At 43.4% G+C, this 26668-nt stretch overlaps 1 long non-coding RNA gene and 1 other non-coding gene across 2 annotated transcripts in view; one reads left to right on the forward strand and one right to left on the reverse strand.

Moving 5' to 3' along the window:
• LOC112479122 overlaps positions 1-17229 on the reverse strand; it is a 37432-nt gene extending 20203 nt beyond the window's left edge. The window contains exons 1-2 of the long non-coding RNA XR_003046049.1: positions 16888-17229; positions 15469-15556 (exon numbers count right to left, since the gene is read on the reverse strand). This is a non-coding gene — a long non-coding RNA (uncharacterized LOC112479122). The remainder of the gene's footprint in view (positions 1-15468; positions 15557-16887) is intronic.
• Positions 17230-17429: 200 nt separating this feature from the next.
• TRNAT-CGU lies at positions 17430-17501 on the forward strand. Its single transcript has one exon. It is a non-coding gene; the product is annotated as a tRNA-Thr (tRNA).
• The last annotated feature ends 9167 nt before the right edge of the window (positions 17502-26668 follow it).

Genomic DNA, 26668 nt, shown 5'->3' on the forward strand with positions numbered 1-26668 from the left:
GTTAAAGCAGAAATAAATGAAACAGAAAATAGAAAGACAGAAAAAATTAACAAAACTAAGAGTTGGTTTTTGAAAAGAAACAAAATTGAAAACATTTAGCTAGACTAAGAAAAAAAGGAGATCAAATAAAATTATAAATGAAAGAGGAGATATTACAACTAATGTCACAGAAATTCAAAGGTTCATAAGAAACTACTATCAACAATTATACCAACAAATTGAATAATCTATAAATAATGGATAAATTCCTAGAAACATACAACCTGCCACGACTGAATGAAGAAATAGAAAATCTGAACAGATCAATAAAAAGTAGAGACTGAAGCAGTAATCAAAAATCTCCCAAGAAAGAAAAGATCCAGACAAGATGCCTTCACAGAAGAACTTTATTGAAATTTAGACAAGATGCCTTCACAGAAGAATTTTAGTGAAATTTAAAGAATTAATGCCAATCCTTCTCAAACTCTTCTAAATAACTGAACAGAAGGGAACACTTCCAAACTCATTCTATAAGGCCAGCATTACCCTCCTACCGAAGCAAGATAACACTACGAGAAAATTACAGGCCAATATCCCTGATGAACATAGATGCAAAAATCCTCAACAAAACACTAGCAAACCAAATTAAGCAGCACCTTAAAAGGATCATACACTATTATCCCTGGAATGCAAGGCTAGTTCAACATATGCAAATCAATAAATGTGATACAACGCACTAACAGAATTAAGGATAAAAATCATGTGAGCATCTCAATAGATGCAGAAAAAGCATTTGACAAAATTCAACACCTATCATGATAAAAACTCTCAACAGAGTACAGAGGGAACATACCTCCACGTAATAAAGGCCATATATGACAAGCCCACAATTAACACTATGCTTAACAGTGAAAAGCTAAAAGCTTTTTCCTCTGAGATCAGGAATAAGATAAGAGTGCACATTCTCGCCACTTCTACTCAACATAATACCGGAAGTCCTTGTCAGAGCAGTTAGGCAAGGAAAAAATCTATCCAAATCATAAAGGAAAAAGTCAATGCATACCAGTTTTGCAGATGGCATGATATTTTATGTAGAAAACCCTAAAGATTCCACCCTAAAATTTATAACTAATACATGAAATTCAGTAAAGTTGCAGGATACAAAATAAACATAGTAAAATCCTTTCAATACACCAACATGAACTATCCAAAAAAAATTTAAGAAAACAATCCCATTTACAATAGCATCAAAAAAGTACTTAGGAATAAATTTAACCAAGGAGGTGAATGATTTATAAACTGAAAACTATAAGAGTATGGAAGATTTGCGAAGATACAAATAAATGGTAAGATATTCCATGTACATGGATTCGAAGGATTAATATTGTTAATACCCAAAGTGATCTACATATTCGACGCAATCCCTATAAAAATTTCGATGGCATTTTTCACAACAGAACGATCCTAAGACTCATATGGAACCATAAGTGACCTCAAGTAGCCAAAGCAATCTTGAGAAAGAAGAACAAAGCTGAAGGTATCACGTGTCCTGACTTCAAACTATATTACAAAACTACAGCATGATGGTACTGGCATAAAAGGAGACACACAGAGCAGTGGAACAGAACAGAGATCCCAGAAATAAATTCACATATATATGGTCAACTAATCTTTGACAAGAGCACCAAAAATAAACAATGAGGAAGAGTCTCTTCAACAAATGCTGCTGGGAAAACTGATTATCTACATGCAAAGAATGAAATTGGACCCTTATCTGACACCACACATAGAAATTAACTCAAATGGATTAAAGCCATAAATGTAAGACCTGAACACATAAAACTCCTTGAAGAAAGCATAGGGAAAAAACTCTCTGAGACGGGTCTTGGCAATAATTTTTTTGGATATGACAATGACAGCACAAGCAAAAAAAGCGAAAATAAACAAGCAGGACTAAAACTAAAAAATTTCTGCACAACAAAATGAAAAAGGCAACCTACAGAATGGGAGAAAACATTTGCACATCATATATCTGATAAGGGGTTAGTATCTAAAATATATAAACTCATACAACTCAATAATAGCAAAAAACAAACAAACAAAAACAAACAAACGAATGACAGTTAAAAAATGGGCAAAGGATGTGAATAGATATTTTTCCAACTAAGACATATGACTGGCTAAAAGGTATATGAAATAGTGCTAAACATCACCAATCAGGGAGATGAAATCAAAGCCACAGCGAGACGTCGCCCACACTGCTGGCACGTCAGTACGGCTATCCCGAAGAGACGAGAGAGAGGGGTCGGAGAAGGTGGAGCGACCCCTCCTGCGCTGCCGGCAGAACTGCGAACGGCTACAGCCACCGTGGAGCACATTCCGGCAAGGACTTGAAACGTCAAAAACGGAGCTACCGTATAACCCAGCCATCCCATTTCTGGGTGGATGCCCAGAAGAAACGAATCACTAACTCAGAGAGATATTTTCACCCCCATGCTCATTGCACAAGAGCCAAAATATGGAATTAACCTCAGTATCCATCAACAGATGAGTGGATAAAGAAAATGTGATACATGCACGCATATGATATATACGTGTATACACACATACATATGTACATATACATACGCACACAATGGACTATTATTCAGTCTTAGACAAGAAGGAAACCCTATCATTTGACACAACATGGTTGAACTGAGGACATTATGGTACCTGAAATGAGTTAGAGAAAGATAAATACTACATGATCTCCCTCATTATGTGGAATCTAAAACAGTCAAACTCACAGAAGCACACAGTCGAGCGGTGGCTGCCAGGGGTTGGGAGGTGGGTGAAATGGGGAGAAGCTGGTCAAGGCTACAAACTTCCAGTTATAAGACAAATAAGTTCTATGGTGACTATAGCTAATAGTTCCGTATTGTGTTGCACTTTGCTAAGAGAGTGGATCTTAAGTGTTCCCACCGCTCATAAAACGTGGTAACTGTGTGAGGTGACAGATGTGCCAGTTAGCATGACAGCGCTAATCCTTTCACAGAATACACGTACATCACATCATCGCACTGGTACACCTTAAATGTACAGTTTTTATTTATCATTATACCTTAATAAATCTGGGAGAAAATAAAAAATAAAGTGCTAAAAGCAAAGAAAAGAACTATCAACCAAATATTCTATATATGACACAGTGCCCATCAAGAAGGAGGGAGAAATTAAGGCATTCGCAGGTAAACGAAAGCTGAGGGAATTCGTTTCCACCACGCCAAGCCTGCCAGCAAGGCTGAAGTCCTTCCAGTTGAAATGAAAGCATTCTAGAAAGTAACTCCCAGTCATATGAAAACACAAAGTTCTCCGGTAACTCCCAGTCATATGAAAACACAAAGTTCTCCGGTAAATATATGAACAAATAAAAACCCGTATTATTGTCACTCTACTTTTTATTCTTTCTTATGATTTAAATGACAAAGGCATAAAAATAATTCTAAACTTATATTAGTGTTTACATAAAATATAACAATGTAAGTTGTGGCACCAGTAACATAAGTGGGAAGGTAAATGGAGCTGGAAGGAAATAGAATTTCTGTATGTGAATGAAGGGAGCTATCAGTTTAAGTGGACTGTTATAACTTTAGAAGGTTCCATGTAACCTCCATGGCAACCACAAGGAAAATATACAGAGAACATACACGAAAAGAAATGAGAAGGGAATCAAAACGTGTCACTAAAAAAACAAATTAAACAGAAAGGAAAGCAGTAAGGAAGGAAATGGTGGACAAAAAGTCTCGAAGACATATAGACAAATAGCAATAATCAGTCCTTCTCTATCAGGAATTGCTTTAAATGTAAGTGAATAACACTTCTCGATTAAAGGACACGGATTGAAAGAATGGACTTAAAAACAGGATCCGACTATATACTATCTCTGAGAGGCTCACTTTAGACCTAAGGATATACACGGATTGAAAGTGAAAGGTCAGGAAAAGTTATTCCATGCAAATAGTAACCACAGAGAACAGGCGTGGCTACACTAACATCAGACAAAATGAACTTTAAATCAGAAACTGTTACAAGGAAGTTTTTAAAGACAGTATATAATGATAAAAGAGTCCATTTGCCAAGAATATAATGATTATAAACATGCAAACATCACAGATACTAAATATATAAAGCAAACATTAACAGAACATATAAAGAACTCCTTTAACTCAACAAGAAAACTGAATAAACAACCCAATTCAAAAACAGTCAAACAAGTTGAATAAACATTTCTCCAAAGAAGGTGTACTAATGGTTAGTAAGTCCATGAAAAGATGAGCAACATCATTAATCATTAGAGAAAGGCAAATCAAAACCACATGACATACCACTTTACACATATTAGGATGGCTACCTACCACAAAAAACAAAAACAAAATCAAAAACATAAAATAACAAGTGTTGGTGAGGATTGGAGAAATTGGAACCCTTATGCGTTGTTGATGGGAATGTAAAATGGTGCAGCCACTACAGAAAACAATATAGCAGTTCCTTCAAAACCTAGACATAGACTACAATATGATCCACTCTGGGGAGACACCCAAAAGAATTGAAAGCAGAGTCCTGAAGAGAAATTTGTATACTCCCGTTCACAGCAGAATTATTCACAATAGCCAAAATGTGGAAGCAACCCAAGCGTCAATCAACAAATGAATAGATTAAAAAAAAAAAAGTGGTATATCCATACAATGGAATATATTATTCAGCCTTAAAAAGGAAATTCTGGCACATTCCACAGTGTGGGTGAACCTTGAGGACCTGATGCTAACTGAAATAAGCCACTCACAGAAAAAGACAAATACCGTGTGATTCCGGGCCTATGAGATACCTAGTGCAGTCAGACTCATCGGCAGACAGAACACGGTGTTGCCGGAGGCTGTCCTAGGGGACAATCAGGTGTTATTGTTTGTTTAATAGATACAGTTTCAGTTTTGCAAAATGAAAGTGGTTTTCGGAGCTGGACGACGGTGATGGTTGTTGCATAATGTGACTGTACTTAACGCCACTGAGATGTACATTTAAAAAATGATTAAGATGGTAAAATGGTTAAGATGGTAAATTTTATGTTACGTGAATTTTACCACCTTTAAACAACTTTTAAAATGCAGCAAGAAGAAAAAACACATTATGTCCATGGAGCTAAGGCAAGGATGATTTCCTGTGGGAGACAATGCAAGCTGAAAGGTAGTGAAGTACCGTCTCTAAAGTAAGGAAAGAAAAGAAAACTATCAAACTGCAGTTCCATATCCTACAGTATATTTTTCAAGAATGAAGACGAGACTTTCTCGGGCATACAAAAGCTGAAACGATTCATCGTCGTCAGATTCTTACAATAAGAAACATAAAAAGAAGTCCTTCGGGCAGAAAGAAAATGATAGCAGACGGAAGTCTGGACCAAGAAGTGAAGAGCACCAGAAATAGTAACTATATAAGTAAGTACATGACACTTTTCTTAGTATTTAAATCTTCCAAGGGATAAGTGGCTGTTTAAACAAAAATAACAATGCTGCGTGGGGTTTACAACACATGTGAAAGTCAAGTAGGTGACGACAGTCGTGTAAAAGTCAGGTTGAGGGATTGGGAGTATAATACTGTGAAATGTTGATATTATATGGGAAGTGGTATTAGATCACTTAATGGTAGCCTATGATAAGTTAAAGGTGTATTTTATAAATTCTATAGCAAAACTAAACGAAGAGTTATAGCTAATAAGCCAAGCAAGGGGATAAGTGGAACTATACATCTCAATAATTCCAAGATACGTAAAAAGAGAGAAAAGGGAACAAAAAACAGATGGGACAAATAAAAAACAAATAGTAAGACGATAAATTTAAACTTAACCATATCGACGGTCTCATTAAATGTAAATGGTTTAAATAATCCAATTAAAAGGCAGAGATTTTCAGAATGGCTATAAAAGCAAAACCTAACTCCATGCTGCCTACAAAAACTACATTTTGAATATAAAGACAGAGATACTGGTTAAAAGTAAATATACAGAAAAAAGGTATACCATGCTAATATTAACCAACTATTGGAGTAGCTACATTTATATCAGACAAAATTTCCGAGATTCTAGAGCAAAGAATATTACCAGAGGTAGTCATTTCATAATGATAAATTCATCGAGAAGTCAACAAAAGAATCCTAAATGTTTACGCACCTAATAACAGATTCAAGCTGCATGAAGCAAAAATTTTCAGAACTTCAAGGTGAAACAAACACAATTATAGCCGAAGATTTCAATACCCTCTGTCTCAGTAATTGACAGAACAAGTCTACAGAAAATCAGTAAGATTTTTTTTAAAGATTTAAACAATTCTAGCAACCAATTTGACCTTAGTGACATAATAGAATGTGTCACCTAACAATGACAGAATCCACATTCTTTTCAAAGGCACACATTCCACTACCGCAATGGAGAGGGGGGTTGGGAGCTGGGAGGATGGGGTGAAGGGTTAAAGAAGTACAAATTAGCAGTTGATAGATGGTCACAGGGATGAGGAGCACGGCATAGGGAATGCAGTCAGCATTAATGTAATGGCTAAGTGGAGAGAAAGAGCAACTAGGGGGATCATTTTATGAACTATGTAAATGTCTACCCAATGTACTGTATACCTGAAACTAATAAAATTTAAAAGAAAAAAAAAAGGAAGATTCTTTCGAAAATACTCAAATATTTGGAAACTAAGTAACATCCTTTTGAGCAACCTGTGGTCAAAAGAGAAAATAAGTATTTCGATCTGAATGAAAATAAAAACAACATATCAAAAGGTGTGATAGGTTGCTAAAGCAGTACATGAAGGGAACTTTATAGGACTAAACACCTTTATTACAAAAAACAGTCTCAAATCAATGGCGTCAGTGTCCACCTTAAAAAAAAAAAAACTAGGAAAATAAAAGCAAAATAAACCTAAAGTAGAAGAAAGTAAATAATAAAGGTCATAGCAGAAGTCAATAAAATAGAAAACAAAAGAGCAATAGGGAAAATCAGTGGAGCTAGAAGCCAGTCCCTGGGTAAGATGACTAAAGTGATAAACCTGACCAGACAAATCAGGAAAACGAAGAGAGGGCACGAATTACCAATATCGGGAATGAGAGAGGTGGCAGCGCTACAGATTCTACAACTATGAAAGGGATGAGCAATAACAGCTTGAAAAACTCTGTCAATGAATTCAACGACTTAGATGAAACAATTTCCTTAAAAGATACAAACGATGAAAGCTCACTTTAGAAGAAATTGATGACCTGATTAGCCCTAAAACTATTAAACTGAATTAATGGTAAAAACCTTTTCACAAGGAAAATCCCCAGCCCAGATGGCTTTCCTGGTGAATTCTACCTATTATGTAGGAAGAAATCATAGAGACTCTGCCAGAAAACTGAAACGGAGAGAATCCTTCCCAGCTTATTCTGCGATGTCAATAATAGCCTGATACCAAAGCCAGACAAAGACATTACCAGGAAGGTAAACGACAGGCCAACATCCCTCATGAAAATGCAAAATTTCTAAACAAATTTCTAGAAAATTGGGTCCAAAAATATATAAAAAGGATAATACCTCCTGACCAAGTGGAGTTTACCCAAGGAATGTAGGGATAGTTTGACATTAGAAAAAAATCAATATAATTTACCTTATTAACAAACTAAAAAATTAAAGACCGTGATCATCTCAGTAGACACATAAAACGCATTTAAAAAATCTGACATTCATTTCTGATGATTTTTTAAAAAATTTCTCAACAAAGTAGGAATAGAATGAGGCTTCCTCCACCTGATAAGCTGACCTCACGCTTAATAGTGAAAGCTTGAAGGCTTTCTCCTTAAGATCGTAAGCTAAGTCCATCAAAAATATGAAATATATAAGGATCAATCTTACAACAGATATGAAAGATTCATACACTAAAAACCACAAAACACAGCTGACCGAAGCTAAAGACCTAAATAAATCAAGAAATATATCACATACAAGGATTGGAAGACTCAATATTGTCGATATGTCAGTTCTCTCAAATTGACCTACAGATTTCACACATTCCCAGAAACTTTTTTGTAGACACTCTTATCAGATTCTAAAATTCACAAGGAAACTTTTTTGTAGAAACTGTTACCAGATTCTAAAATTCACATGGAAATGAAAAGGAACTAGAATAGTCAAAAAGAAGAACCAAGTCAGAATACTAACATGACCTGATTTCAAGACTTATTATAAATCTACATTAATTAAGACAGCATGGAACTGGTATAAAAATAGACAAACAGATCAATGGAACAAAACAGAGCCCAGATTTGCTAATGATACATCACATAAGAGGTTCATATCCAAAATATATAAAGAACTCATACAACTCAACAACAAAAAAACAAACAATCCAATTTAAAAATGGGCAGAAAACCTGAACAAATACTTCTCCAAAGAGGAAATACAGGCCAAATATGGCCAATAGACATATGAAAAGATGCTCTAGGTCACTAATCATCAGAGAAATGCAAATTAAAACCACAATGAGATATCACCTGACACCTGTCAGAATGGCTATGACCAATAAATCAAAGAACAAGTGTTGGCAAGGATGTGGATAAAAGTGAACTCTCATACGCCATTGGTGGGACTGCAAATTGGTGCGGCCACTATGGAAAACAGTCTGGAGATATCTCAAAAAATTAAAAATGGATATACATTTTGACCCAGCAATTGCACTTTGGGGTACTTATACAATAATTTGTAATGATCTATACACCCCAATCAATATTCATGGCAGCACAATTTATAATAGCCAAGATATGGAAGCAACCTAAATCAGACCATTGGATAAAGAAGTTATGGTTCATATAGACAATGGAATATTACTCAGCCATTAAAAAAAATGAAATCCTACTGTTTGCAACAATATGAATGGACCTAGAGGTTATTATGCTGAGTGAAATAAGTCAGTCAGAGAAAGAGAAATACCATATGATTTCACTTATACGTGGAACCTAAAGAATAAAAAGAACTAACTAATCAAAAACAGACTCACAAATATAGAGGACCTTTTGGTGATGGACAGAGGGGAGGAGAGTTAGGTGGCTGGAGAAAGGGGTGAAGGGTTAAAGAAGTACAAATTAGCAGTTGATAGATGGTCACAGGGATGAGGAGCACAGCATATGGAATGCAGTCAGCATTAATATATCGGCTACGTGGAAAACCAGAGGCGAGAAGGAGCAACTAGGGGGATCGTTTTATGAACTATATAAATATCTAACTAATGTACTGAATACTTGAAACTAGTTTAAAAAAGAAAAAAAAAAGAGGCCAGAAATAGATCCACACATATATGGACAACTTATTTTCAACAAAGGTACAAAGACAATTCAGTGGAGAAAAAATGTTCTTTTCAACAAAAGGTAATGGAAAAAGTTGATATCTGCAAAAAAAAAAAAAAAAAGTGAACTTCAATTCATAACTTACGTCATATATAAAATTAACTCTAAATGGAACATTAGACCTAAAGGTAAAATCTATAATTATTAAACTTCCAGAGGAAAATATAGAAAAGATATCTTAGACATAGCAAGAAAAGAGTGAAGCACCAAGGAACAAATAGATAAACTGGATTTTATCAAAATTTAAAACTTCTCCTTCTTTAAAAAACAAAAACAAAAACACAAACACTGTTAAAAGAATGAAAAGAGCCACAGACCGGGAGAAAAATATTTGGAAATCATCCATATGATAAAGGATTTGTATCCAAAATAAATTGAGAACTTTTGAAATTCAATTAAAAAAAAAATCCAATAGAAAAATGCATAAGGGATTTGAAGAGACACTTCTCCAAAGACAGATGAATAATAAATAAACACATGAAAAATGCTCAACACCATTAGTCATTAAAAAATGCAAATTAAAGCCACAGTGAGGTACCACTGCACACTTGTTAGACGGCTGAATTACAAAGGTCGACCATACCACAGGTCACCGAGGACGTAGGGGAGCTGGACCCCTGATGATACGAGTGGGAATGGAAAATGGCATGACTGCTTTGGGAAGCAGCTTATCAGTTCCTTCAAAAGATTATTATACAATCCAAGCATTTCACTAGGTATTTACCCAAGAGGAATGAAAGCCTTTTAGTGTCCTTTCAAAAGTCTGTGTGTGCATGAACGAACGTTCAGAGTAGCTTTCTTTGTAATGGCCTAAAACAGGAAACGACTCAGATGTCCGCACCACTCAGCGATAACAAGAAGAGAATTCCTGGTATACAATAACGTACAGCACGGTTGAGTCTCGAAATTATTATGCTGAGTGAAAGAAGCCAAAAAAAAAAAAAATACATACTGTTAGATTCCGTTTTTATAAAATTCTAGGATATGCAAACTAACTTACAGTGATGGAAAGCAGAATGGTGGTTGTTGGGGGTGGGGTGAGAGAGAAGGATTAAAAAGACCAATCAAATAAAGCCAAACGATCCAATTCATAAGAAAGAAGCCACACTGGATTTCTACAGGTGTTTTTATCTGAATGAACTAGCAGGTTTTATTTGAGACAAGCCAAAGTCTGGGTGCAGTGCTTATACTTTTTCTAGATATTTTTCCTTGCATAATTTTTAAAGCTAGCACGGGATTAAACAGCACTCACTAATATACCATGGCAGCTGGCAAGCACGTGGAGGTAAACATGAGAGAAGCCATTCACACCTCCAGGGCATCTAGCTGACATCCAGCAAGCACCAGCTACAGAGACAAAGTGTCGCAAGGAAAGACAGTGACAGCTTTTTAAGAACCGTGAAATGAGACGGAACAACAACAGAATGTTTCCGACCAAATCTTATTCATGTTTCTGTAAAAGAAATTCTTACATGTATGTAACAGAATGAGGAGAAAGGAAAAAGTCATATTTCGTGTTTGACATTTTTACACCTGAGTTTCACATATACATTTACGGTTTTACAGCACTAAAGTAAATCCACGAGGGGAAACTGCAAAAGCTGTGTTCGTCTCTGTAAGTCAGTTTATCATCACATGTGCTCTCACGTCCTTCCACCCATTTATCTTTTCACGTTGCCAAGAACAGCCCTGGGAATAATCGCCTCCCACGCCAAATGCTGAGGATATGATAATTGGCGTCTGAGGATGGGAAATGACATTTTAAAATAGCACTTTGAACTTCATCACATATACTTCATCTTTAACTGTGTATACACTGCTTCGACTCCTAAATTTTCTAAGGGGGGACGGCATGTTTGTGGAAGATGGCCCAATGGCAAGCATTAATTCATCAAGACTTTGTATTGGTTAAAAACAACTTTGCAACCCATCAGGTCAAGTGTGTCTTGTATAACAGTGATCTTAAAATCCAAGGCCTAGCAAAAGGTCATGATATACCTATTTGTCTATCAAAATGACTTTCTGGTTTATGTGAGTAAAGATTTGAGTTTTTCAAATATCAAATATGCTAATAAATCAAAAGGAAATAAGTGATTCTTTGTTGTATTGAGAAACACATACCATGTGCCATTCATGTGTGAGATGCTGGTAATACTTTATAGAAAGAGATAACTCTTTCTATAAAGTATTATGTGAAGAGATAACCGATTTGGGCATTCACATATTGACTCTTGCAAGCTCATAAAACTGAAAAGAACCCAATTTGCTCAGTTTGAATTTGCTCAGTTTGACACCGACACACTCGTACCCACGACAAATCTCCACCAGTTGGGCAGACCTCGGCCATGCAGTCACACAAAGTCTGTGGCTGATTGTCTGCTTCATCCCAACTAACCCTGCACATACAAGCTTACGCACAAAGTTAAAAAAGAGAGACTTGGGCAAAAGCTAATATTGCTCCTGTCAGCTAGTGGCACCGAGTGCCAGCTCACTCACAAGCAAGCAGGTATTTGCAGAACTGTTTGCTTAAGGCTACAACACAACAGAAAAGATATCTTAGAAAAGCAATGACCCCGACACCTATGCTAAAGAACCCTCCACACATACGCATAGGGAGGCGCATGCAAAGATGCAGGAGAGGCTGTGTCTGTAATGAAGAAAAGTCATTAACAACCTAGGTGGTTGGCATTAGATGATTTGTTAAAACCCCTGTCGCAGTCACCCAGCTGATTAGAACGCAGCAGTAAAACGAAAAGAGTTAGAGTCATAGGGAAGGATAGGGCTGAACCTCTGATGCTTTGAAGAGTTTAAAAAAAAAAAAAAAAGACATGTCAACAAACATGTCCAAGATGATGCCATTTGGGGAGAAAAATCCCACCCAAAACACTACATTTCCTATGTATAAACACGTATCAGCACAAAAGCAAAGGAAAAGATCTGGAAAGATCCAAAATAAACTCATAAGAGTGGCCCCTTCTGAAAGGAGAACGCGGAGGGAGGAGGGAGGGCCGTGAGGGCTGGGACACTAGGCGTCTTCCGCTAAATGCAGAACGAATGATGAACGACAACTTTATTCTGGTCCTGTCTACCGCTTTTTATATACATAAAACCGTGGTCATCTCTGCATGCTAATCTGCACCTCAGATAATCTGGTTGACCTTTTTAGTTTATCTGCTAAATCAAAAGAGAAAAAAGAACGATATTTTGTATTATTCACAGCCGTCAGCTTGATCTTATTCCGGCTCTGAAACGAACCAACGAAAACATACTTTCCCAGGTTAGAGGTTGATTCTAAGATTGCTTTGATGACAACATACCGATGTCATTTTTCTGCAGAAAAATTTACTTTTCGTCTTTACAACTTATTATGTATGGTTGAGATGATCTGTTCCCAGTGTCAACACAATAATCGCGTCTCTACCCTGGGAGACCTTCGCTTTGGCTGAACTTTGTCTCAGCTGTTGCACAGGCAACACATCTTGCGTCCCTCATCTTGGGGCGTCCCCCGAGGGCCGACAGCGGTCCTACACGTGGCAGGGATCTGTGCTTGGATGGAGTGCCAAAAGGAGGTGAGCACAGCTACCAAACATTGCAGCTACTCTCCCACTGAAAATCCCAGGAAACTCACAGAATGAAATGCCAAAGAAATTAATTCAGACTCCAAGACTCGTAGGCCCCAGCAACAAACAACTGAAATATTCATGGATAGGAGAACTCAAGACAGCAATTTCCCCTAAACTCATCTATAGAGTCAGTGCAATCCCCATCAAAGTCCCAGCAGGTGTTTTGTAGAAACTGATGAAATGATTCTAAAAATCAATGAGGAAATGCAAAGCACTAGAACAAGCACCAGTTTTGTAAAAGGACAAAGTTGGAGGACTCACAATACTTGATTTCAGTACTCTCCGTAAAATAAAATAATCGAGACTGTGGTAATTAGAATGAAGATAAATGTACAGATCAATGGAACGCACACAAATTCCAGGAATAGACCACACGCACACAGAGTCGATTGAATTTTAACAAAGGTACCACCGCAGTTCCATGGGGAGAGAGTAATCATTTCAACAAATGGTGCTGGATATCTGTATGGGAAAAAACGACCAGCAAGCCCTACGTGACACCACACACAAAAATTAACTCGGGACGGAACACAGACCTAAATGTAAAAGCCAAAATGATAAAAATTCTAGGAGAAAACCTTCGTGACCTAGGTAGACAAAGATTTCTCAGCACACAAAAAGCATGATGCATAAAAGAAAAACACTGATAAAGTGGACTTCATCAAAATTAAAAGCTTCAGTACTTTGACTGCCACCACTGAGAACATGAAAAGGCAAGCCACAGAGGAGAAAATATTCATGGTACATCTGACAAAATGTACAATGAACTCTGATGAACAACAGGAAGACAAACAATCTATAAAAATGGGCAAAAGATGTAAGCAGACACTTCACCAAAGATGCGACAAACAGATACCAAGCACATGGAAAGGTGCTTCACATCATTAGTCAGCCGGGAAATGCAAATTAAAACGAGACACCACTGCACACTCACTAGAAGAGCTAAAATTAAAAAGACAAGCTGTGGAAGTGTGAGGTCACCGGAACCCATACATTTCCGGTGGCACGCACAGTGGCACCAGGTTTCCATACCGTGCCTGGCCCCACCAAGCATCTGAGGTGTCCGGCCTGCTCTAAACCACTGAGTGGGTCACATCGAGCATGACGGGATGGCCTTGCTCTCTGCCTTGGGTCCTGGGCTCTAAACCGGCCATCGCTAACCCTGTGCTCACTGGGATGCTCTGAGCAGCTCTTAGAGCTTTCCTGAGGTAAAGCCTTGATTTAGGTAATTAGTAAAAAGCCTGCTGTCATCATTACCTCAGGTGACCTAAATATCCAAGGCTGGGTCCCCTCCGCCCCCCATACAAATGAACTCCTCCAAGAATACTTTAGAGGGGTAGTTCTCAAAGTGAGGGCAGGGACCAGCAGCCTCAGCGTGGCCTGGGAGGGTGTCAGGAAGGCAGAACCCTGGACTCCAGACCGCCCCCTCCTGCCGGGTCAGTTTGCATCCGCATGAGAGAGAGAGAGAAGCCTGTGAGGCCACAGCTAAGGCGCCACTGAGGAAACAGGAGAAAGCTGCTAAACGCTCTGCAAGGAGGCGGCGGCAGGCGGGGGCAAGGGTGGCTGGGATGGAGGCACCGGCCACAGCAGGAGCCACCCTGGAAAGGGTGAGTCTCTGAGACATCTTAGTTTCCCAAACAACCTCCGCTGTGGCTAAACAGCTCCGACGCTGCAGCTTGGTGAGGTCTGAGCGCGTCTCGGACTGCAAGAGACGGAGTGAAGAAGGAAAAGTGCTTGAAACTTTCTCAGACCTTCAGGAGATCTGTTTGAAAACCTGATCAAAATGGTGACGTCCCTTTCTCAAGAACACACACACCCGTTTTACATGCTCTTGGGGAATTCACAGACCTCCTGGTCTTGAGTGCGCATTAGGAATTCCTGCTTTGGGGACAGACACAGAGGTGCAGAAGAAAAAAAGATTTAAAACTAACATTTTTTTTCTAAAACGGAAAAAAGTGAGGAAGTTTCGACACAAAAGAAATGTAGATGCTTATAAATTATTCGATCTAGGCAACTTAATTACACAGAGGAAACAAGATCAAAAGTATTTCATCATGTCACCTGGCTTTGTCACCAGATCAGTTTTGACACTTTCTCACTTAAAACGTCACCTTCCTAGACTCCTCAAAGCAACGTCTGCTTCACCCAACCCTGGTTTCTTGTCCCAGCATTTGGGACACCTGGGATTGGATCACAATTATTTGTGTGCCATTGGGACCCATCTGTCCCAGAGACTCTGTATGGGCGAAGGAAACATTTCTTTCCATAAAAGTGAACAATGGAAAACTCCTTATCACTGAGAAGCTGAAAGTTTCTGCTTGATCAGGGAAGTTCAATACCAGGACTGTCCTGGCTCTGTGGTTGGCAGGCACCGACCAAGGAGGCCCCCCAGAACCACATGGAGGACCACGGTGAAAGGAACCTTGCATGTTAACTCTTTCTGTAATACTTTCTAAGGGCCTACCTTGCACAGGCATCACTCTAAGACGCCAGGACAGGCCGATCCTCCATCCTGGTGTCCAAGATCTATGGCCTCCCAGGACTCTGTATACCTGTGAGATAAGTAAGGTCAGACCATTCAGCACCTGTGCTATTTTAGGGCTCACAGAAGGTTGGAGGACCAGCCTCTCTTAGGCACCCCCAGACCCTGGATACCTTGGGCATCCCACCTGCCCATCAAGGTACAGACACACCTCCATCATTCAATTCCCTCCCGTCCCTCAGAAGACAAAGCTGGAAGAAGCACCTGTTAGACTTTGATTCCCACCTACCTGCCAGTTACTTCTAGGCTCAGCTTCCAAGTGATTTTGATTTGCTAATTTCTTTCATTTTCTATAAGCCCATGTCACTTCTGCACCATAATTTCAACAATTCAATGAACACCAAAAAAAGGAGGGAGACAACAGAACCAATTTTATCATCGACTAGTCGGAAGCAATGCTCAGTAATGCGTGTTTTAATTTTAAAAATGTTCAAATTTTTTTTTTTTTTTTTTTAATTCAGGAGCTGCAGTGAGGTTTGCATGCAGATCTCAAGCATTCTGGGCACAGTGTCTCAGGGCCTCTGCCCCAGTGTTTGAGGGTATATGTCAGGGCCTTTTCCAATCACCTGCCCAAACCTTGACATTTAAAACAACGTGGTGAAAAGAACTTCCTGGCATTTTTTAAGTTTCCTATTTGCCTACACACCTGCCTGGTGGGCTGTGGACATTTTAAATAAATGTCTCCATAGGGGGCATCACTGGTGCCAGACAGCAAAGAGGCATATAGCAGAATGTTCTGTGCCTCAAAAAAAACTGCACACCAACCCAAGGCCCAAGGCCCGAAACTGATTAAATCAACTGTGATACAGCCACTCAATGGAAAACCATACAGCTATGAGAGACTACAGTAACCCGTCCGTGCATAACAATATAGTATATACTGCAGTATATATAATTTGCTATATACAATATTATATTGTGCATCATATTAATGAATAGAAATTGTTGATTATATTTATCAAATATGTACTATTTATTACGATTATATTTTATTATGTACCACAAGTCATTGCAGTAAACACATTATAAATTAATACATGAAAAATCAAATGGCAGAGAACTGTAAAGTCATCCCATTTGGCTAAAAATAAAAGAGCACATTTTAATCTATAAATAGGAATATGCGCATCAATTATCTGGAGTAGTGGGGCTCAGTCTTTCCTGCGCATCAGCATCACCCTGAGGACTAGTTAAAACGCAGACTGCTGGGTGAGCGGGAGAAGCCGCATTTCTAACACGCTCCCGGGCGATGTTGCTGGTCCCAGGACCCGCTCACACCCTGGGCTACAGGGGCAGTCGGGAGGAAGGGGAACTTTGGGCTTTTAATTTCAGAAAACTTACGTATTCATTCAACAACCCTTGCAGAGTGCCTGCGGGGTGCAGGGCAGCCGTGGACCGCCCGGGGTCGGGGGTGGGGTGGGGCTAGTAACGAGAACTGCCACCATTCCTTCACCTCCCGGGTACCTCGACCTAGAGGGGAAACTGAGGCTCCGAGGCCGCAGACGGACTCCGGCAGAGCAGGGTTTCGAACCCCAGGCCCTGAGACGCCGGGAAGCATCCCTCCGTTCCCGGGTTTCGGGTACGCCTCCTGACGAGGCCCTGGTGGGGAGACTCCGGGGAGGCCGCGCTCGTGGGTACCGGGCCGAGGGAGAGCCGGGTGGGGCGGTCTGGTCCGCGGGGAGCGGCCGGCGTGCGCCCGCGGTCGCCCCGCCTTAAGCGACTGGCCGCGGCGAGGGGGCGGGGCGCGAGGGCCCGGCGGGTGCGCGCACGCTCGTACTCACGCTCGTGCTCACGCTCCTGCTCGTGCTCATGCTCGTTCCCGCGAGACCGGCTCATGGGAGCAGCGCCAGGATAGAGGATCGCCGAACAGCCTCCGTAACGCAGGCGCGGTGGCCAAGTGGTAAGGCGTCGGTCTCGTAAACCGAAGATCACGGGTTCGAACCCCGTCCGTGCCTGCCACTTGAGTCTCCTTTGCTGGGGAGACTTTTTAGGAGTGGGGACCATTCCTGCCGAGTGTTCACCCTCAGTGTGCATCTCCCTGATTCCGCGATCAGATCCTCGCCCCCGCCTGCCACTGGACCAACTGTTTTCACCAGTTGGGCTGCAAACTCTCCTCCCGCGCTCGCAGTTCGGGTGGCCCGGCCGCGACACCAACACACTTGGCGCGGGGACTTCGAGCTCCCTGGGCGCCTGGTGCTCTGGGGGAGGTGGAGGGCTCCGGGCCGGCTGGGGTCGCAGACTCCAGTGCCCCAGGGGTCACCTGGAAACCGTGTCCCCCGCGAAGGCCCAACACCCTTCGGGCAAGACACTCGGACCCGCTAGGCTTTTTCTGCACCCCGAAGTCCCGTCTGTCCTCTGCGGCGAGCCCTGCCGCGGCCGGGCGCCCGCCCACAGCCGCGCTCGGCAGAGGGAAATCCCTTGTCACTCCTGCGCCAGCGGGAGAGGAACCGACCCGGAGCCGCCCTGACGTGACGTGACGACGGAGCCCTCCCTCTGGGCCTCCGCTCGCCCCGCGGCGCAATGGGGCGCGCGGCAGCTGCCAGGGACGGGCCTCTGCAGCGGCGGCGACGTCCCACGGCACCTGTTTGCGTCGCACCACGGGCCTCTCGGAGGCAGGGACGGAGGTTTCGCGACGACCTCAGCCGACCCCCAGGAGCCGGCGTGTTGCAGGGTCTGAAAACCAGCCTCCCCTAAAGGGGGCTGAGACTCCTAACTGAAAGGCCCGGTCCACGGAGCCCTCGCTGTACGCCTGGGGGGGCCGGGTCTGGGGCGTCCTCGGGGAACCAGCCAGACTGGGCCGGGGGGAGGGGCAGAGAGGGAGGTGACGGCGGGGGAGGGGAGCCTGGCAGGAGCGACGGAGAAGGAGCTCCGACTCTCACACTGGCGGTGCAGCAGCACCCCTGGGGGACTCGTTAGAGCACGGCTGGCCGGACCCCTCCCGAGCGGCTGCGTTCAGGAAGCAGGTCTCACGCCCCCGGGGGTGCTGACGCTGCCAGCGTGTGGGCCACGCGAAGCACACGCGCTCTTCTGAGGACAGCCATAGTCCAGGGCCGCGTTCTCAGCCCAGGAGCACGTGCGTTTGCGCGGATACGAATGTGTAAGACGACACACAGGGACACCGTGAACGCCGGTGCTGCTCACACGTCAACCTGGGGATCGCGTTAAATGCGGGTTCTGACTGTGTGGGTCGGGGGTGGAGCCCGAGACTCTGCCTTTCTAACTTGCCTCTGGGCGACGCGGGTGCGGCTGGTCCCCGCCCTCACGGAGTAGCCAGGGAACAGAAGGATCCACACCAAAGTAACAGTCCTTGCCTCTCCCGAGGGAAGTAGCCCGGGAGAGCGGGTCAAAGGCCTCCTTCACCTCTTACCCCGTAAACTTTTACATTCTTTGGATTTCTTACAAGATGACTGTATTATAAGTGTGATTTTTTTTTTCTCCCCAGAAATCACCTACAAAGCCCACAAACACAAAGATAACCTATTAGAACGCAGGCAAATTGGAACCATCTAGAATTAACACAGATAAAATGATTAAATGTTCTCTTTTCTCCACGAGGGCCGTCCCTTCGTTTCTTTTTTAAGAAGTGCCACAAAAGAACACTTACTTTCCTACCCGTTAAAAAAAATAAAAATAAGACCACACTACCCCCTCCCTCCACCCCACCACAGGCCATTTTCTGGGAAGTCTGCCCATACAGATTTTCCTGTCCTCCCCAAAGAATGAAGTGGCACTCTCCTGTGACATCTTAGGAAAGAGCCCATCGTCATCCTCCCTCCCCCGCCACTGTCCGCACTTCACCCTACAAAGGTGCCGCACCCTGTGCCCCAAGTAAGAATGGACTTTAGAAAAAGGCAGTTTACAGAATGTACTCTAGTGCCATTTATGTCCCCCTTCCTCATCGCACAAAATAGCTAAGGGTATATACTCATGTGTGGACGCCTGCTTGCTGTTTTGTTTGTTTCGTTTTGAAACCTGGAAGACTACACCCGAATCTCAAAACTGTCATGTCTGGTTGAAATCTGGGGGTGCCGCGGAGCTGTAAAACCAGTTTGGCGCAGACTGCAGAATCAGAAACTCCGGAGCAAAATCCTCTGTTTGGATCCTGTTGACTCTTAAATGAGGAAAGCCAATCATGTGTCTGAATAATCAAGACGTTTTATGTTGATTTAAGCCACTCGTGTTCATGAATATTTAAAGCTGTGTTTGGATTTCTCTAACTTTTGTATGAATTTCATGCCTGGAAGTCACCTGGAAGTCACCTGGAAGTCAGGAGTCTTTGTTCTGAGAAAAATCACTCTCCGGTCTCCCCTAAATATGTAAAGGGAAGATAAGAAGGCCCCTGATGAGAGCCAAGTAAATGTAACTGAGACCTCGCTGTGCAAACTTGGCCACTGGGGAGAGAGTGGATTTGCACAAAGAGCCCAGGGCTTCCTGGGAAAGAAGAAGTTAAACTCTTCCAACTCACCTCTCTGTTATTCAGTTAGAGAGATCTGTAAGGGATAGATCATGATGATCAGTGGCAGAAAAAGGGTTAGTAGGACTTTGAAACCGAAGAGAGCCCGGGATCCTAGCGTTAGCAAAGGAAAGGACTGTGTGTCAACAGAGGCTGCGCAGGAGCAAGTTTCAACAGTGCCGCCTTGTGGCAGCATGACGCAAGAGCAGTGCGGGATGGATTCTCTTCCCCACACCTACCAGGAATGGGTGGGAGCCAGGGACCCACCACAGAACCTCTCTGTGCCTCAGTCTCTCTCCCATTCTAAAACTGGAATAACACACATTCACCCGCTTCGCCTCTCATGCAGTTCATCTGACGACAACACTGTCAACATCCACTGGCCAGGATGTAAATGCGGATCCATGGCATCATGGGCAGTCATTGAAAAGAATGATTGGTTGATCTGAAGGGGTGATAATGAGATACAATTAAGTGAGAATAGTTGGTGTCCTGTTTTTTGGTTTTGCTTATACTGCTTTATTGAGGTATAACTGATATACCAAAAAACTTTACATATTTAATGTATATAATTTGGTGAGTTTGGACATACGTGATACCAGGACCGCAGCCAAGATAACAGTCATATCCATCACCTTCAAGTGTCCTGTGTCCCTTTGCTTTTTTTGCATATGTGATGGAAGACTTAACATGACATCTACTCTCTTAACAAATTTAAGTACACAGTATAGTATTATTAGCTCTAGGCACTATGTCATCCAGCAGATGTCTAGAATTTATTCATCTTGTGTAACAGTATCTTTAGCTGATTCCTGTGTTTGTAAAAAATAAAGAAGCGTATTTATCGATATACTTGTATGGAGATTTATATCTATAGATATAGATATAGTTAGATATTTCTCAGAATTTGAAGAAAGTCCACCCCCCACATGGAAGTTTCCATGTCATGCTGTTGACCATGAATACCTCCAGGTGGGGTGAGAGATGGAGAGGAATTGCAGAAAAAAATTACTGATTTTTTTCCCTAATATCACGGTATCAGAAAGAGAATCTATGTTACTTTTGGAGTCACTGTTGTTGCAACAGAAACTTGTAACATTAACAACTGAAAAAAATAAAAAGTGTAATGAGCATACAGATGTCAGGGCTCCGGAGAGCACAGGTGTTAACCCAGAGCTGGCGCTGCCGTCCGTGAGATGCCAGGTCTGCAGGGAAAAAGCTCGCCCTTGTCATCCGAACTGACCCTCTCCAAGGAGAGGCCTCCAGGCCACTACTCTGGCATGTCTCCCATCTGGGCTGACATCACGCCCTTAGAAAACCCATATCATAGGATAGAAAAAATGGGACTCGTAATAAGGGAGCGAGTGGTTTGTAGTTGAGCAAGAGCTGAGAACCACATTTCAAAACCAGAAGCGTATTTCAGGCACAAGTAGCACTTAAAAGAAAATATTGTGGCAGGCCCCTGGAAGCAGCAGACGTTGTTTATGTCACGTCAACTTGAGTTTTGCTTAGCAAATCACCAGGCTGGCGCATGATGAACATTTCCTGAGACTGTGTTTGCTTCTGTCCCCACCCTACCCTTCCGACTCAGGTGAGCAGACATGATTTTCACCTAACTGTGGGCAAAAACGAACCCCTGAACCTGAGGCCTCGCGGGGATGAAAAATCCGTTAATACTTCTTGAAACACACTCAGATAAGAAACCCACATCTCCCTTCGAGAAGTGTTGGCGGACAGACTCTGAGGTGTCCCCACTTATCCGTGCCTTTAGGTGTTCACACCCTCATGTAATTCTTTCCTCTTGAGTGTGCGTGGGACTGTGACCTGCTTCCAACCAACACTGTACAGCAAAGGTGATGTGATGTCACTTGTCTGTTACATAAGCTGGCAACACCCATCTTGCTGGCAGACTCTCTCTCTTACTGGTTTGATGAAAGAAGGGGCCATGTTGGGGCAGCCATGATGACCAAAAAAAAAAAAAAAAAAAACAGAGGACATCATCTGGCCAACAACCAGCTGAAGCCCTCAGCCCAACAGGTCACAGGAACTGAATTCTGTCAACAGCTATGTGAGCTTGAAAGCAAGTTTTCCTTCGTTGCTATGAGCCGAATGCTTGCGTTGTCCCCTACCCTCCCCCCCAATTCATATGTTGAAGCCCTGGTCCCCAATGTATTTGGAGGTGAGGCCTTTAGGTGCTGATTAGGGTTAGATGAGGTCATGGGGGTGGGGTACTTATGGTAGAATTAATGCCTTGTAAAAAGAGGACAAGACATGGGAGACCTCCCCCCCCGCCCCCACTGTATGAGGACGCAGTGTGAAGGCAACATCTGCAAGCCTAGAAGAGGGCTGTCACCAGACACTGAACCTGCCAGCACCTTGACGTTAGACTTCCCAGCCTCCAGAACTGTGAGAAATAAATGTTTGTCGTTTAAGCCACCCAGTCTGTGATAGTTTTGTTATAACAGCCCAAACTGATAAAGACACTGGCTGAGCGTTGAGGTGAGCACAGCCAAACACTCTGACTGCAGCCTTGCAGAGAACCCAGCTTCGCTGTGCCTGGATTCCCGACCCGCAAAACCAGGAGATAATAAGCGTGTGTTGTTTATTTGTAACGTAGGCTGCCAAGTCTGTAGTGATATTGTTATGCAACAATAGGTAACTCTCGCAGAAGGAGTCTGATATGGAACATCAAAATCTGGTCTCCCACACAGGTCCCCCCGTGGTTCATAGCAAAATCTGCCTGAAGCCCATTTTTTACCACGGCGGTACCAACTCATCACAACCTTAGAGGCTTAAAGCAGCAGTTTCTCTAGGTCAGAAGAAGCCCAGGTTGCCTTGGCTGGTCACTTTGCTCTGGGCTTCACAAGTTCAAAGTTAAGGTGTTGACAGACCGGGCTATTATCGGGAGGCTCTGGGAAGAATCGGCTTCCATGTTTACTTAGACGCTTTGCCAAATTCACTTCCTTGCACTTGTAGGACTGAGTTCTCTGTTTCCTTGGCTCCAAGAGCCTCTCGCCAGTCCTTGCACATGGTGTCTCTACATCTGCGGCATGCATTTCAAATGTGACTTCTCCTTCTACTGCTTCATGCTCCTGTGAGCCAAAGCAAGTTCTCTGCTTTTACGGGCTCATGGATTTAGACCGGGGGCCCCCTAGATAATCCGGACTAATCTCCCCATTTAAACGTCTGTCACCTTCATTACATCTGCAAAGTCCCTTTTGCCATGAAACATCACACACTCCTAGGGCCCTGGGATTAGGGTGCGGGCATATTTGGGAGGGCATTATTCCGCCTACCCCAACCCTAGACTCAACCCTCCATCTTCACCTGCATACGACTGATCTCTGCCTAAAACTCTCTCCAAACGGTCACCGCTGTGACTGTCCCACTCCTCCTCTGAGGTCTGGCGTCTGGACCGGGGCCGCCGACGCCTCACTGGTGTTCCTGGCTTGCAGTCTTCTCTCTCGTCCATGCCTCTTCCACTGTCATCTCTCGAACACAGGAGTGAACACGTCGCTCTCATCCTTCGGTCCTTCGCAGTGTGCCGCCTGGCATCTTCCCTCTTGTTCTTTTCATACCAGCCTTGCTTATTCCTTGACTGCGACTTGTTCCTTAGTCCTCTGGGCCTGGGCCTGGGCCTGGGCTGCTTCCTCTGCCTGCAATGTCCTTCCTCCGCCCTCATCTTCCTGGAAAACTCCTGCTCACGCCACAAAACCTGACCTCGCTGTTACTCAAGTAACCATTAATTAACTCCCCTCAGTCGGAGTTAATTGCTATTTCCTCTGTGCACCACCAACACCTTGAGTTTATTGCTTTTATGGCACCTATTGCAAGAAATTACAATTACTACCTAGCATGGACATTGTTATCTCCTCGGAGAGCAGAGGCTGAAAGCTCAAATGTCCACAGGAGCCAGACAGATCATGTGAACATAGGAAGCCACTTGGGTATAAGACAACAGGAACTAGTGGGGACTGAGGAAAACTTGAGAGAATGTGCCAGGCTAAAGGCCACCACGTTTCTGAAAACCCCATGGAGACGAGACCCAAGAATCCTACTCTGAGATGTTAACTGTGCAGAAGTTCTCGTGTGTGTACACCAGCCATGCACGGCAGCAGTGAGGAGAACGGAGAACTGGGGTGGGCTCAGAGTTAAGTGCAACCGTTTAGATGAATGAACTAGAACTACATCGCTCAACGTGGATAAAACTCACAGAATACGGGACAAAAGGCAGCCATAGAAAGATGATTCACTACGATACCATTTACACAGAGTCGATATTGTAGAAACAATGCCCTATTTGCTGTTTCCGGCTGCACAGGTAGTAAAAGCATCAGAAACGCGCCTGAAAGTGGTAGCATCTAAATTCAGGATGATGGTTGTGGGGATGTCAGACAGTGGGCTGAGATGCAGCAAGGGCACGCAGAGCTTTGGTCGTGGATGAATATGGGTTTGATTTATGTAGTAATTAAGCTGGGTGGTAGGCACATGGGTGTTTGTTCCTTTTATATCCTTTTAGGTTGGTCCGAAATATCTCATAATTAAAAGCGAAAAAAAAAGAAAAAAGAAAAAGTGGGTCTAGTGTGCTGGAACCCCCATCTTACCACTTAGCACAGAGTCTGGCACATAAACGAGGAAGAAAATACTACTTTCATTTTCCACGTAAAATAATTGAAAGAGCGAGGTGGTATTTCCCCCAGGTTCTGGAGGGTTTATTGGTGTTGGGCACAGGGCAGGAGAAGCGTGGGGAGAATTAGAAACAGCCCATGCCTGGGCCTCCCCCAGACCCAGACCTCCCTGGCTCAGAGGTATGCAGACCCTTGCAGAATGTGGCATGCCAAGGCCACACCGGTCCAATTTCAGAGAGGAACTGAATGGCCATTTAAATCTCTACTATGGACACCCAGAAGATATCAGAGCGGGTGGGGGTGGGGAGGGGCTCCAAAATAACACAGCTCAACAGCTTTAAAAATTCTCCCGCTCTTCTTCCTCCCTGGGCCCCACCTCAGTGGGAAGCCGCCTCTGGCCTCTTCCCAGAGTCTGTCTCAATCCAGCCGGTCTGACTTGCCTCTGTCTGACCAGCTCCGCACTTGTCACATACGCGATCCAGCCTTTTCCCAGACTTGGTGTATTTCCAACCTGTCCAGGTGCCTTTTCATTGGCCCCGTCCCCCATGACCCTTAAGGGCGTATCAAGATCCTGCTCATGAGGCTGAGAGAGAACCCTTCCGAGTCTCTGGGAGAGGCTATGAGGATTCCAGAGACTTCCGTTTACAACACCGGCGGCTCTCTCAGACCGAACCCTGTCCCAGTTTTACCAGTGAAAGTCTAGTGACTCTGGAAACCACCGAGATGACAGGTCACCCTACCTGTGCTCTCTTCTCAAGGAAGCCAGTTTGCACGTCATCTCAGAGACTCTCTTAAGAGCTTGGGACAGGCAACCACAGCCCTCATCGCTCCTGTTAGGAAGGACTGCCAGCCTCCGACCTCCCAGGAAGGCCCTGCCCACACTGGACCCCGGGGCCCCACGGTTTTCCCTGGGGAGTGCCCCAAGCTTCAGTCAATCACACCCTACCTTATACATTTCTGCTGTAGCATCCACCTCCTGCACTATATTCCGCCAATACTTTTATTTAACTTAACTCACCTTTATAACCTGGCCAATTTTATTTCAAAAGGAAATGTTATTTCGCTTCCACAAATGGAAAAGAACATCATCTGCCAACAATAGACGATGATGATTTTAAAATGCAACGAAAACCAAAACGTGTTCATGTATTCTGTCTGGATGCTGCTACAGAGGAAAAGTTCTAAGCCAGAAGCCTGGGTTTCTTTCCTTAACAGTGAGTTTAGTAAGTGCTGGGAAGATGCTAAACACGGAGCAGCACATAACCGAGACTCTCCTTCACAAGAGCCGGAGTGTAAGTGAAAGGGAATACATTTCTACTGGGTTATTCAGAGCTGCCGAATGCCTCCTCTGTGCAGGATCTAAAATCCTCGTCCCGCTGTTCGGGCCTGACGCTTTAGGGCTGGGTCCCCCCTAATGTCCCAGGAGTTGGCAGCCAACCTCCCACCATCGGATCACTCAGCATCTCGGCTGCCAGGCAGTGACCAGGCCACTCTAGCCAACAGCTTCTATGAACTCTCTGGGTGCTGAGCCTCAGGAAAGAGCTTTTACGTGTCTGGCCATTGAATCTTTCAGCCATGATCGCAGCAATCCACGTGTGAGCTTCGTGTTCAGCGGAGGGAATGAAGCCCGGAGACGTGAACTGGCTTGCCCAGGTTCACACAGCTAAGAAGTGGCGGAGCCTGGGCTCCGACCCACACATGCTCATCCCATGGTCAGTGTCATGCATGGACTGCTGCATCCCCGAGATGCAAGTGGAGATCCGGACCCTGGATGGGACCACACTGTCCCAGGAAGCACTTGATACTTGCACGTTGCACCCTCAAGTGGTAGACACTGGGTAATTACTATCTCAGGCCGTGAAGGTCAGGGCTGGCCAAACTGACCTCAGCTCTGCATTGGAAGAAGAGAGAATTTTAAGACAGTGGGTCAAAACTCAAATACCTACATGGCCAGGCAGGTGAACCTACATGACTCTAGCCGGCCACACTACTCCCTTATCAGTCTGGGTACTTTATTTTTCAAAAACAGGAGCTCCCCTGT

The sequence above is a fragment of the Pteropus alecto genome, unplaced genomic scaffold, assembly GCF_000325575.1.
Source record: "Pteropus alecto unplaced genomic scaffold, ASM32557v1 scaffold34, whole genome shotgun sequence".
Classification (NCBI taxonomy): domain Eukaryota; kingdom Metazoa; phylum Chordata; class Mammalia; order Chiroptera; family Pteropodidae; genus Pteropus; species Pteropus alecto.